Below are 13,581 nucleotides of genomic sequence, written 5' to 3'. Positions count from 1 at the left end.
ACAGGATGACTTACCGTATATGTCTTCGTGGTTACAGGTTACAAATAAACCATGTGGAATCTCCACCTCCAGCCATAGCGGCAGATACCATGTGTGTCATGTTGCACTATTTTTGTCTATCTGATGGTTTCTGATGTCCTGTAGTGCCGCCATGACAGGCTGTGTTGGTTGGTTGAAGTGGAAGAGGCCGACCCTAAAGCAGAAGGTTTGGCATCAACAGGAGCGATGGCGGTATGGTTATCGGGCAGTGCCAATTGGAGCTGCTTTTGGCCTGTGGGCCTAGTTCCTATAGAGCAGTGGTTCTCAACCTTTCTAATGCTGTGACCCCGCAATAATTTTGTGGTGACCCCATTCAGTTTGGAACGTGCGTCCATAACAGTGTGCGTTCCAGCTGAATAGCGCTGTTGCAGACGGTAGCGCGGCTTCTCAGCGGCTTAAGCCATTGGAAATATGTATTTTCCGATGGCTTTAGGCATACCTCCGAACTTTTGAAGATCAGAAAGAGGGACAAAACGTGCGGAGTGCAGTGCGCCTCGGCGAATTTAGGTCCGCACATTTTATGTCCCCCCGCCATCTCTACCCTAGTTTCATGTCCCCTCCATCTGTCCCCAGTTTAATTTCACTCTTCCATCTGCCCCCAGTTTCATGTCCCCCATCTCTGCCCCCAGTTTCATGTCCCCCATCTCTTCCCCAGTTTCATGTTCCACCATCTCTGCCCCCAGTTTCATGTTCCGCCATCTCTGCCCCCAGTTTCATGTCCCCCATCTCTGCCCCCAGTTTCATGTTCCGCCATCTCTGCCCCCAGTTTCATGTCCCCCCATCTCTGCCCCCAGTTTCATGTCCCCCATCTCTTCCCCAGTTTCATCTCCCCCCATCTCTGCCCCCAGTTTCATGTTCCGCCATCTCTGCCCCCAGTTTCATGTCCCTCCATCTCTGCCCCCAAATTCATGTCCCTCCATCTCTGCCCCCAGTATCATGCCGTCCTCCCCCCCTACATCTGCAGTGTCATGCCGTTCTCCTCCCACCCCCCATCTGCAGTGTCATGCCGTTGCTGCTGTGACAGCTCCTGCTTTAATCACCTGTGTGGTCAAATGAAACCGGGACATACCTCCAGCCGACCAGGACGGTTGTGAGGTATGCTTCAGGCGACCCCTGTGTTTTGGTCATTCGACCCCCGCCGGGGTCACGACCCACAGGTTGAGAACCACTGCTATAGAGGGATGTCATCATGGACTAAGAAAGAGTCCAATCTTCAAAAGGGATGGTCATACTAGTCCACTAAGCATCATGGGGGCAGACAGCTAACTTATCAACCAATTTTCAGACTGTGGGGCAGGTAGGTAATAGTAGACAAGAGAGGTTGGTAGGGTCACTGGGCAGACCACCCACGAAGTGGTGTAGGCCAAGAGAATCTCTGGTCTAGGTGTGACTATAAGGAAAATGTTTGTTCTCGTACCGTGTTAGCCAATGGGTAGGAAATGTAAAAAAAAACAAAAAAAAACTTGATAGTCTTCAGTAGCTGATACCTTTTTAATGGCTAACTAATAATGATGACAGATTACAACTTCAGAACTCTCGGCTCCTTTCTCAAGTAAATCTAATAACCATTTCTGAAGGACGCATATTTATATACAGAAAGGGCACATAGGGATAGAATTCTAGGCGGAAGGGGGGTAGAGGGTTATTAGTAATTGGTAAAAACAATGTAAACATTCCAGGTTCTTATCAGTTCTCAGGGTCTCAGGTCAGTGATTTCTGTAAGATGCCATAAACCCATGTGACAGATTTAGCCCCTTCTCCAGTGTTTGCAGCAGGGTCATAAGTTTATACTCATAAATCTGTCGCTCTTTCTTTAATTTAAAATTCCCACTTAAAACCAAAATTTTCATGTGATCGGTGCAAATATGTTTTGATACGGGAAGGTGTGACTAGTTTAGTTTATTTTTCTAGGCACTCCCTTCATCTACCCATATAGCTATCACAAATATTCCCCATGACATGTTTGGTCATGGTTGGCTGCCTTTGTGAGTATTTCCTATGAAAATACCAAATGTATTTTCCCGTAAGTTCTAGCAAAGAATGTCAAAAGCGAGCCGTAAATTCTAACCTGCATTGTGACTTAAACAGTTAATTTAACAAGTGAATAGAAATCAAGACAAAAATGAATTGTACCGATCACCAAAAAGGTGGGGGGCTTCATCACTTAATATGTGCCAATCCATAAGGACCTGTGATTGGTCTACTATCCCCAAAAGACCCAACAGATTCACTTTAATAAAATTAATGGAGTTCTCCAAAAAGTTTGAACACTGTGTAAAATGTAAAGAAAACAAGAATGTAATGATTTGGAAATCTCATAAAATCATATTGTATTCATAGTCGAACATAGAACACACATCGTAAGGTGAAAAATACACAATAGAACACATATAAGAAGGTGAAAGTTACACAATAGAACACGTATAAGAAGGTGAAATCTACACATTAGAACACATATAAGAAGGTGAAAGTTACACAAACATAGAACACGTACAAGAAGATGAAAGTTACACAATAGAACACATATAAGAAGGTGAAAGTTACAGTACACAAAAGAACACATATAAGAAGGTGAACGTTACACAATAGAACACATATTAGAAGGTGAAAGTTACTTAAAAATAGAACACATATAAGAAGGTGAAAGCTACACATTGGAACACATATTAGAAGGTGAAAGTTACTTAAAAATTGAACACATATAAGAAGGTGAAAGTTATACAAACATAGAACACATATAAGAAGGTGGCAGTTACACAATAGAACATATATTAGAAGGTGAAAGTTCCACAACACAATATAAAATACATATCAGAAGGTGGAAATTACACAATCCAACAATTCATAGTCGAACATAGAACACACATCATAAGGTAAAAGTTATATAAACATAGAACTTATATTACAAGGAAAAAGTTATACAATCCTAGTAATATTATAAATGTGAAAGTTTGGATGTTTGTGTGTTTGTTACTCAATTACGCAAAAAACGGCTGAATAGATTTGGATGAAATATGGCACATAGTTTGTAACCTCGATTAACACATAGGCTACTTGTTATCCCAGTAAATGACATGGCTTCACGACTGTTATGAATTTATATTCATATACTATATTAAACTGCTCTTGCCAGCAGGACTATCTCAGCTAATTGGATTTTGCTGATAAAGCCAGGTCTGTTATCTCTTTCTGTAAACACACATATAACACTAAGTCCATTATGTACAGGCATTTGCATATTATCTGATCTGCTCCAGTGATGAGACATTGCCCTTTAATCCAAATTGGCAGTTTGCCAATTTTAAACATGCCGGGAATATGAAAATCTAATTTGTCGCAAAATTCTAAAACAACAGGAGCTATGAAGGAAGCCAGAAATCAACAGAGTTCTCCTCAAGCAGAGCTGAGGAGGATTGAGCAAGCTAGACGTCAAGCGGCTCTTAGAGCAGCCGAAACGCCAGAGCAGGTGGATCATCAATGCAAACAACACACTCATTATATGGCATCCCAGCAAGCTGCTGAGATGCCGGAACAATCACATGCACGGCGTGAGGAACAAGTTCAGCAGCAGGACAGCTTGAGAGCTGCCGAAACGCCGGAGCAGGCGGATCATCGGCAGCAGCAGTTTGCTGAATATAGGTGGATCATCCACTCCAACAACCCGCAGTCAAAGTCGCGGCGGGGCTAGTTGAACATAAAACACATATCAGAAGGGGAAAGTTACACCGTAGAACACATGCCAGAAGGTGCAAGTTGCACAAAAAAACCATATAACACATATCAGAAAATAAAATTTACACAAAAAGGGAGTTACACAATAAAATATAGAACACATATCAAAAGGTGAAAGTTACACAACCAAACATAGAACAAATGAGAAGGTGAAAGTGACATAATAGAAAATAGAACACACATTAGAAGCTGAAAGTGATAGGTTTCTCCATTTCATTTGAAAGCAATTTACTCCTTTAAAAGTTGATGGCAGCATGAGAACACAAAAAGTTGCAACGGCGCTCCCCTCGCACCAAGAGCATTACTGCAAATACCTACTGTACATAACATACATGAAGAATGAGGTTCTTGGTCTTCATTTTGATCAAACTATATGAGCCCATCTGCCAGCAACATGGCAACCTCTTTTAGATGGATTTGTTAAAGAAGGTGGGACAGGCTTAACAGATAAAAAACAGATGAAGGATCAATTTTCAGCCAAGTCACATGACCATATACGAATATATTAAAGAGAGAGAGAAAGCATGTTAGAGAGGCAGAGTCTCTCAGAAGCAAAGATGGTCAGAGGTTCACCAATCTGTCAAAAACTGTATAAAAATTGTTGAACAATTTCAGAAAAATGTTCCTCAACTTAAAATTGAAAATAATGTGAACATCCCACAATCTACACTACATAAGATCATCATAAGATTCAGATAGTCTGGAAAACTCCATCTATACATGGACAAAGTTAATGGCCAATATTGTATTATCTGTATGGATTATTATTGGAGTATTGTACTACCGGAGGCTGGCGATCAAGTGGCGCCTGAGCACTTTAGATGCCGCAGTCTTGATAAACCATGGTATCTAATTTGTTAATTTCATCAGTGTTGTCGTTGTATGATGGCTCCTGAGATGAGAGCTCTCAAGCCTGGTCATAGTAATATACAGTCCTATTAAAAAGTTTGTGCCCCCCCCCCATTAATCTTAATCATTTTTAGTTCTAAATATTTTGGTGTTTGCAGCAGCCATTTCAGTGTGATATATCTAATAACTGAAGGACACAGTAATATTTCAGCAGTGAAATGAGGTTTATTGTACTAACGGAAAATGTGCAATATGCATTAAACCAAAATGTGACCGGTGCAAAAGTATGGGCACCTCAACAGAAAAGTGACATTAATATTTAGTAGATCCTCCTTTTGCCTCTAGTCGCTTCCTGTAGCTTTTAATCAGTTCCTGGATCCTGGATGAAGGGATTTTGGACCATTCCTCTTTACAAAACAATTCAAGTTCAGTTAAGTTTGATGGTTGCCGAGCATGGACAGCCCGCTCTCAAATCATCCTACAGATGTTCAATGATATTCAGGTCTGGGGACTGGGATGGCCATTCCAGAACATTGTAATTGTTCCTCTGCACGAATGCCTGAGTCGATTTGGAGCGGTGTTTTGGATCATTGTCTTGCTGAAATCTCCATCCCCGATGTAACTTCAACTTCGTCACTGATTCTTGAACATTATTCTCAAGAATCTGCTGATACTGAGTGATCCCCGGGCCAATGATGTCACAGAAGAGCGCCATACACCACAAGGAGGCCCAAAAGGGGTAACAGAAGGTGAGTATGAATGTTTTTGTTTTTCTTTTTTTTTGGGGGGGGGGGTTCTGTCACCTACCTTTGGCCTCCATTTCTTAAACTTTGGAATCTAATGCGGAGGGCATTAGCGGTTCGCCCATCTCTAGCTCTGACCTTTTCCCGAATGCGGTGGGACAGGTAAGTCTACCTTTGTGACGGTGTTCATTGACGTTATAATACATCTCAGTAATGGTTCCTCCGACACAGACCATACTAATCACAGAGCTGAATGATCATGTGTACTGTTTATTTTTCCACTGTATAACTACTCATAAAATCATAGCAACCCACCCATGGAAAATGACCCACTTTATGGAGTGCCAACATTTTTCTATAAATTCTCATCTATCATGGCACAATAGTAGAGATTGGGCTGGCTCCGTCCTTGGGTAGGTCGATGTAAGGTGGGCTTATCTGCTAGACTAGGGCGCTCCTCAACCATACAAGATAGAAATATCAGCTCCAGCTCCATGTTCCTCTATATCTATGCTCCTCTCCTTCTCCCTTCCCCTCCGACCCTCTCTGTAGACTTTTATAGCCTAATGTAATCTAATGGGAGACCATGATGGATTCAGATCAAATAAAGAGCGTGGGAGAGTGACATGGGTGGAAGAAGTAAAATCAGAAGAAGGTCCATGAGCTATGAGACGTATATGCATGGTCGGTCATGTAGAATTCTCCATGTCTGACATTACTGATACATGAATACATCAATAAACACAAAAGAGAAAACATGGTAGACAGAGATTTCTCTTGAAAAAACTTCTTCTTTCAACCATGTATGATTTAGTTCAGTGCCTATGAGTATTATTATGTGTAGGATAACATCTCTCTTTACCCCCTATGCAATAGTGACTTTGCAATAACAGAATCTATTTCCTTGTAAGTCTGGGAATTCCCAAGAAGGGACATCATCTGGGAGATTCCAGTTATGAGGAGTCTTCATCTCATTGAGCCAGGTGATGGTGGTCGGAAGGGTCCTTCAGGGTAAATGATGGTGGTCGGAAGGGTCCTTCAGGGTAAATGATGGTGGTCGGAAGGGTCCTTCAGGATAAATGATGGTGGTCGGAAGGGTCCTTCAGGGTAAATGATGGTGGTCGGAAGGGTCCTTCAGGGTAAACGCCGGAATGACTCAGGAGAAAGTGCCCAACAATGTAAGGTTACTGAGATAACGACAACAAATGCAGCTTCCAGATGAGTGTAGAAGTGCAACGGGAGCTCCAATGTAGAAGATAGTACTGGGCAGTAAGTGGGTGCCCAGAAATAGATATGAAATCCAATGCTTCATGTGTAACACTATACTCCTGCCTCTCCCACTATGGATGTGGGATGATATTAACAAGTCCCAGTGGTATCCTGACTACCAGTATGATGCAGGGTCCAGGCTTTGATGTTCTGGTAATCCTCAACTTCTTCTCCAATTTGGCACTCATGACATCGCTAATAATAAGAAACCCAACTTCCCTCTTCTGAGGCTGTAATGGGCTTGGAGGAGGTGTTGGGGGGATTAGGACCAGAGGGCAGAAGGTAAGTAGCGGGGGCCCGATTGCACATGTGGACGGGGGGGGGGGGAGAGAAGGTACGCGGATGGGGTGTAAGGGGAGGTCCGGAGGCGCGGGTGGGGGAAAAGGAGAGGGCCCCAAGCACAGCAGCGGAGCCGTGGGGTCCCGGACCACAATGCTGTGGGAGGGGCCCGCGCTGCCCACAAGTAGAGGGGCGTTGGGGCCCACGGGCCGCGCTGCAGGTGGTTTAGGCAAGCATCAGGGGGCCGCCGACGAAGTCGCGGGTTATAGCTAGTGTATATTTAATACCATGCCACAAACAATAAAACAATGCAAAAACAGTTCAAACATTTAAGCAGTGTCCACTGGTATTCCACATTACAAAGTCAGTGAGCCCTGACCAGCTGGAGATGTATCACCCTAGTACATCGTCTACCAATAAGTATATGGACACCCATGCATATGAAGGTATCTGCGGTCGTGATGTACGTCGCGCCTTCCGCCGTTAAATAGGAAACAGCATTGGAATTAGTCTCATGCACAATGCAGAGTTGTCCGATTTTGAGAAAGGGGTAATTGTGGGGTACCACAGAAATGGTCGATCCTTAAGGGACATAGCAAGCAACCTGAATTACCCAAAATCGACAGCGGCCTCTGTGATTTCGAAGTGCAAGGTGAACGGTGATTGTCAGAATGTGCCCCGAGTCAGCAGACCCCCCGAAACCGGGAGATACAGACCGACGAGTGCTGGAGAGATAAACCGCACCCAACCGATGGCTCACATACACCAGGAGTTTCACCAGGCATCTGGAGTATTGTGTCCCATCCGTAAGGAAGCATCTGCTGGTTCTACCAACTATTGGATAGGAGTAAATGTTGTTTTTCTATTCTACCACAGGTGTCCATTTATTGGTAGACAGTGTCGTAGTGGCTGCCATAAGCAGAATAAGGCGATTGGCTACTTTGCAGAGAAAAAAACTTAACTTTTTTTTCTGTGCAAATGGTGTTCATGAAAAAAACACATCTCAGTTTTTTATCACGAACCGAGAGATGCTGAGAAAAAAAATCGTGAGCTATTTTTTTCTCTATTCTCTACTCATCTCAGCCATGCGAGTCTGTGGGTCCATATTTCTTGGATTCATTGTACATGTATGGCACACAGAATTCGTCTCGGAAGAACTAAAATAGCTGACACCATTTATTGCACAGGAAAAATACAGAAGAGACACGTATCTTGTGAGTCTCTGGAACATCTTAGCACCACCTGTGAGATCCTCAGCCAATAGTCAGTGGTAGGTGGACACCTTACGGTGCTGATGACATATACACTATATAAGATGCCACAAGCATGATCACGAGGGACCGCTGTAATGGTGGATATACAGATGGGTCTGTGATTCATTTCACTGCAGGCCACAGCACACTAAGTTCAGAAAAGCTTAGAACCTTTCATTGCCAATAATCTAATTTTGTCTGACAGACAGTCCTGTTAGTGAAAAATCTTTAGTTAAAGGTGTTTTCCCATGAATGTAGCCCTATTTAAATATGTAGGCCAATCAGCAGTTTTAGCGGAAGGGATCCACGACATCACAGCCACCGAGCAATTTTACTTTGTGAAGACAGTCCAGCAGAAGGACCAGACCAGGCTGGGAGGACTACAGAGCAGTGAAATGACTGGAAAAATCAAGGCAGGGATCAGTCAAAAGAAGGGGAAGGAGAAGGGAACATTTGTGCAAGTACTAATAATAAAAATGTGTAAGTCAACAGCAACACTACTTCTGGTCTTAACAGCTTCTCCAGTAGCCACAGCGTTGTCGTACTTCCTGAGAATACAAAAGTATTTGAAAGCATTGAACCAAAAATGTTAAGTCAAGGTTCTGTGTGTTCACTGTTTTACCTTGTTGTCTTTCTGTACGGTCAATCATGTCTTTTTTCACTGCAATAGACACCATTCTTTAGTAGTCATGTAATATCTGATGAGAGAAATATTCCTCATAGCCCAAGACTTCCTTTTCTTGATGAGTTGGATGAGAACTGCCAGTATTTTGTAGTTGTAGAGGAGACGTGGAAGACATAAGTGTTGGTGGAAGTAGTAGTGGTTAGAGATGTGCTACAGGTAGTCATGCTGGTAGGTGCACTAGGGGAAATTCTGAGGACATAGAGGAATCCCATTGCCATGATGAGTCACAAAAATGTAGTGTGCATCTGATGTGGAGCCAAGTTTGCAGCAGAATGCACTTGGATGATACGGGGAGTATCATCCAAGTACTTTCCATGACATGTTCATGTCTATGATGGCTTTGGATCTGATCAAATGACACAGAGCAAGAGAGGACCTGCTGTATAATCCTTTGTGTAAACAGAACAGAATGAATCTGAAGCCTCCATAAACATGAACGCATAATGCTATGAACTCAGTCGTGTGTATGAGGTCCTAGAATTCCACCAAATGTGCAGCCAAAACATCTAGAAGACCTGTCTGGGGTAAATCTAAGGCAAGCTTGGGTGGTGGTAACACTGGCAGACAAGTTTCCACTGTGCTGGTTTTGGTGGCATCAGCTACGTATAGTCATCAAATAACAAATCAATGGCAAGGGATAAGATCTGCAAGCAGAAGATTCACCATGGACGTGCAGGCGCATATGTAGGAACTAGGTCTCACATGAAATGGCATCACCAGGTCATTTGGCCAAAATGGCAATAGCAGTAGCACCAAGTGAGCAAGACTGTTTTATTCCTCCTCCCCATGATCAATCTTTGTACTCAGGCCAAATCCACGCCTAGTACATGGTCATCATCGTCTCCGACTGCTTCTGCTCCTCCTCCATACCACCAGTCAACATCTATAAAGGAATATGTGTCCAGTAAACAGCAATTGTCGACTGTCTCTCTGTCTTGCTTGAAGACACGCCATGTGAAGAAGCACAGATGTCCACGCAGATGAACAAGACCATCCCATACATGAAGTCCCAGGCCGATAAACTCCAACTATGGACTTCTTCAGTGATGTAAGTCTAATCGACGATGACTGATATATCCTCTTCCACTATTTTTCCATGAAGACTTCAATACATTTTCATGTATTTATAAGAAGACGAGGCCTCCAATACTACCTTATGGGTCAACATGTAACTATATCATCCCCCGAGTATACAGTATTTTACAGAGCCTTAAGTTTTTCTTCAAATTTTGTAAGCTGTCACTCTGCCAACACAATGTTGATGTGGCATGTGCTCCTATAAAGGGATAACTGGCAGGATAATCCAACATGGGAAGAATGTGCAAGTCTACCTTCCATGATGTAATTAGGAAGACAGAGTCTCAGTCAAGCAAACCAATAAAGAGCACTCCCTTTAACATCATGCCGACCTTCTCAGAGGCCTTTGTTTGCAATGATGTTGGGATTTTACCGGGTACAGTCTCTTAGCCAAGGACAGCTGTTTCGATGTTATTGCATCTCATCAGCTTGGCACAGAGAGGACTGATCTGGCAGAGGTGAGAGGCTTAGACAGGGTTGAGGGGATATCGTCACTCCATAGGGAGAGAACCACCATTTAGGTGTGTGGAGACTTATTAAGCCATGAGCACTCTACTGTGCAAAGGAACATGGGAAGAATATGCAAATCTGACTTCCATGATGTAATTAGGATGCCAGTGCCTCAAGAATGCACACCAATAGAGGGCGCTCACTGAGAATGTGCAAGTCTACCTTCCATGATGTAATTAGGAAGACAGAGTCTCATTCAAGCAAACCAATAGAGAGCGCTCCCTTTAAGGTTGTATTCACACAGAGTAACGCCAGGCGTTTTTTTTTTTGTGTTTTTTGCACATAGCGCCGCGTTAACGCCGCGTAGCGCCGCTTTAACGCTGCGTATACGCGGCGTTAACACCGCGCTATTTTGCGGTGGCGTTGACTGGCGTTAACGCGGCGTATACGCGGCGCTACCTGCAAAAAACACACAAAAAACGCCTGGCGATACTCTGTGTGAATACAGCCTAACATCATGCCGACCTTCTCAGAGGCCTTTGTTTGCAATGATGTTGGTATTTTACCAGGTACAGTTTCTCAGCCAAAGACAGCTGTTTCGATGTTATTGCATCTCATCAGCTTGGAGCAGAGAGGACTGACCTGGCAGAGGTGAGAGGCTTAGACAGGGTTGATTCAGTATAATTCAAGTCACAGAATCTGTTCCACATAAGAGCATATTCTTTTTTATCAGCTAGAAGACCATGCACGATATAGTGCAGCACTATTTTTCTTCAAATCTTGTAATTGTCACTCATGCCTGCTGCATCTGTTCCAATAAAGGAATCATTTTTGGTATTTTTTTTTGCAAAGCCACTCTTCACTTTTCAACATGGCTCACAAACTTGTCTCCCAAATAACAATAAGCCCCTGTAGCATCGCAATAGAACAAGCGCATTTCGCCGATAAAAGTATATTTTTTGGAGCGTTCAAAAAACACAGTGTCGGCGCAGTGTATGGCGAATGGCAAAGCAATAATTTCAGCCCATCATAGAATGTCTTCGACCAATTTATTCCACAGCTTGAACACAAACAGACCATAACTGCAAAGTTCTAGACTTGTCAAGGTCCTAAGTAAACAGAAAGTAGTCCATAACTACTTGGACCAGACTGAGCTTATCTCAGCCCAGGTAAACACAGTCACGATGTGAACGGCAACCTGTTATACTTGTCATTGTCCAGGAATGTTCAGCAATGTCTACTCATGGATTCCTTCTAGCCGTACAGCATTGACTGACTCTGTCAGACCTGTAGACTTCGAATTGGTCTGCTATCAGCTAAAGGTCTGAGCTTGCAATAGATTTACATATGTTAAGACGCATCTCTAACCCTACCAAGTCACACCAATGCCCCTTTGACCCAGTATAATGCCCCCATTGAGGTCTTGCATAGTATAATGCCTGGGTGTGAACTCCGACCTATTAGTTGAGTACCCCAAGCATCGAAAACAATAACATGGCATTTGAGGATATTAAAATCGTACAAATACTACATGGCCGTTGAAGTGTATAAAAATATCACGAATCCAGGAATATAAAAATAGAAAGGACAGTAAACGGGCACTCAAGCGTATAAGTCGCATTGCAAAAACAACACAAGTGCATTTCTCTGAAGTTGTGTCTGTGCGGGTAGAAGAGGAATTTACTTTCTCCATTACAGCGCATCAGGGATCGGCTTTCATGGTCTGTTTCATACACTGTACATGGAGCAGCAGCACGTTGTCATGTGGGGAGAAGGAACGGGGCACTTGTGCTGTGCAATTGCTCCCTGCGATTTCAGTTGTTCACTCTTTTCTTCTCTGCCTGGCCCAGACTCCCGTGATGACTTCTTCAGCTTGTCTCTGTAGTCTGCTGCCCACGAGGCTACTGTGCCTGTAAGCGGCCACAGTAAAATGGCCGAACAGTCATGTGCAGTTGGCCCTGCACGAGGCGACTGCGCATGTGCAAAACTTAGATTCCGAACGCAGGCTCGCCAGAAGACGACAACATGAAGGACGCAGTGGAGAGGCGCGGTTTTAGTAGAGGTGTTGCTGGAGAATCTTTAGGCAGCACAGGGGACGCCCCTTGTGCTGTCTGGAGACTCATTTGCATACCGGGGAAAAAACAGTATATCAACGGAACGGCAGCACGGAGCAGAAATATAAAGGTAGGCGACGAATAGCCTTTCTTAAGGCTATTCTTATGTGATATTAACTGAAAAAGGGATTCTAATGATAGAATCCCTTTAAGCCAGGGGCAACGCAGTGGCTCGGTGGTTATCACTGCAGCCTTGCAGCGCTGGAGTTCTGGGATCGAATCCCGCCAGGAACAACATCTGCAAGGAGTTTGTATGCTCTGCCCATAGTTGCGTGGATTTCCTCCCATTCTACAAAAACATATACATACACGAAAAAAAACGACACAAATTTAATACCAGTGTAGTGGTACTGACCCACAGAATAAAGCTAACATGTCAGGGGTTGTCCAGGGCTTCAAAAACATGGCTCCTTTCATCTTCTGAGTAGGTGACATCATGTCCGTTGGTCAGATGGCAACGCCGCATCTCCATTAAAATGAATGGAACTGAGCCGAAGCATTGCCATGCGACCAATGGACAGGATGTCACTTCCTGACTAATAATAAAAATGTGTAAGTCAACAGCAACACTACTTCTGGTCTTAACAGCTTCTCCAGTAGCCACAGCGTTGTTGTACTTCCTGAGAATACAGAAGTATTTGAAAGCATTAAACCAAAAATGTTAAGTCAAGGTTCTGTGTGTTCACTGTTTTACCATGTTTTCTTTCTGTACGGTCAATCATGTCTTTTTTCACTGCCATAGTAGTCATGTAATATCTGATGAAATATTCCTCATAGCTCAAGACTTCCTCTTCTTGATGAGTTGGATGAGAACTGCCAGTATTTTGTAGATGTAGAGGAGACGTGGAAGACATAAGTGTTGGAAGTAGCAGTGGTAAGAGATGTGCTACAGGTAGTCATGCTGGTAGGTGCACTAGGGGGAAATCTGATAGGAATTGTGAGGACATAGAGGAATCCCATTGCCATAACGAGTCACAAAAAATGTAGTGTGCATCTGATGTGGAGCCAAGTTTGCAGAAGAATGCACTTGGATGATACGGGGAGTATTATCCAAGTGCTTTCCATGACATGTTCATGTCTATGATGGCTTT

The sequence above is a fragment of the Leptodactylus fuscus genome, chromosome 7 (genome assembly GCF_031893055.1).
Source record: "Leptodactylus fuscus isolate aLepFus1 chromosome 7, aLepFus1.hap2, whole genome shotgun sequence".
NCBI lineage: Eukaryota > Metazoa > Chordata > Amphibia > Anura > Leptodactylidae > Leptodactylus > Leptodactylus fuscus.
The sequence above is the reverse complement of the archived record's forward strand: the minus strand, read 5'-3'. Positions refer to the sequence as shown.